The sequence below is a fragment of the Aethalodelphis obliquidens genome, unplaced genomic scaffold, assembly GCF_003676395.1.
Source record: "Aethalodelphis obliquidens isolate GAN/ISIS:26980383/991018 unplaced genomic scaffold, ASM367639v1 scaffold21, whole genome shotgun sequence".
In the NCBI taxonomy this organism is placed as follows: Eukaryota; Metazoa; Chordata; class Mammalia; order Artiodactyla; family Delphinidae; genus Aethalodelphis; species Aethalodelphis obliquidens.
In genome coordinates, this window is record NW_020837965.1 from 18,817,013 (window position 1) to 18,818,098 (window position 1,086).

At 43.4% G+C, this 1,086-nt stretch overlaps 1 non-coding gene across 1 annotated transcript; it reads left to right on the forward strand.

Annotated features, from left to right (window-relative positions):
* Positions 1 to 612: 612 nt before the first annotated feature.
* Positions 613 to 719, forward strand: LOC113627850 (U6 spliceosomal RNA). Its single transcript, XR_003435766.1, has one exon. It is a non-coding gene; the product is annotated as a U6 spliceosomal RNA (small nuclear RNA).
* The last annotated feature ends 367 nt before the right edge of the window (positions 720 to 1,086 follow it).

Here is a 1,086-nt window from a genome sequence, read left to right on the forward strand (position 1 = left end):
AACATATTGCATTGTACACATTAAATATAGTTACAATTTTTATTTGCCGATAAAGCTGGAAAAAATAGGGAAGCTGAGGGCTGGGGGCTGTTGACGTTTCCAAGGTCAAAGAGAGAGTCCAAAGCAGAGTCAGGACCTGGCTTGAAGTCTCTCAGCTCTAAATCCAGTACTCCTACCACTGCGCTGGGGGCACTCTCTGTACAAGTGACATCTATGGAATGTCTTCCATCCAAAACAACCTCCCCTTACCTCCCCAGATCCAGAGGGGGGGATGCTCTTGACCAGGTAGAATGAAGCATTTCTGTGCCCTGACCATGGAGTTTTTGGGGGGAAGGTGGAGCACATCCAACTCATTTAGGGCTGATCGGAGTTCCTTCCCTTAGAATCTGGAGTTGAGTCATGGAGAAATAGAGAGAGTGATGAGAGACAGAGAAAGAAGGAATGAGACCTTGTTCATGTGGCGGGTAAGCATGGTTTGCCCTGTGACGTGGGGAACAGAGAACGTAGGTCTGCAGGGACATAAAAATAAAGCAGAGACACAAAAAGGAATGGAGATGAGAGACGAAGGGAGAACCCGAGTGACCTTCTAAGGCCTTCATCAAGCTTAGCTCTGGGCTCACTTCGGCAGCACATATACTAAAAGTGGCACAATACAGAGAAGATTAGCATGACCCCTGCACAAGGATGACATGCAAATTTGTGAAGCATTCCATATTAAAAAAAAAGCTTACCTGTGCTCCTGCCCTACATCCTTATAATAAGTGCCGTTTTGTTTTTGCTTTTTTTTAAAATTAAGGTGGGTTGAGTTGATATCTGTTTCTTGCAGCCAAAAGATTGCAAACTAACAATTCGTTACTGCATGGATGTACCTTCCTCACACTGACTTTGAAACTTTTTAATTTTCTAGAAGGAGGCCTATTTCACTTTAAGTATTTATCATTATTTGTCATGGAACAACCAAGAGCAAATACAATATTTGTCAGTGGAACCCAGAAGCAATCCCTTTAAAGAAAACAAGGATGCCTGCCACCAACACCATGACATTCACTATTTTCTGGAGGACTTGGTGCATGCAATAAGGTAAGG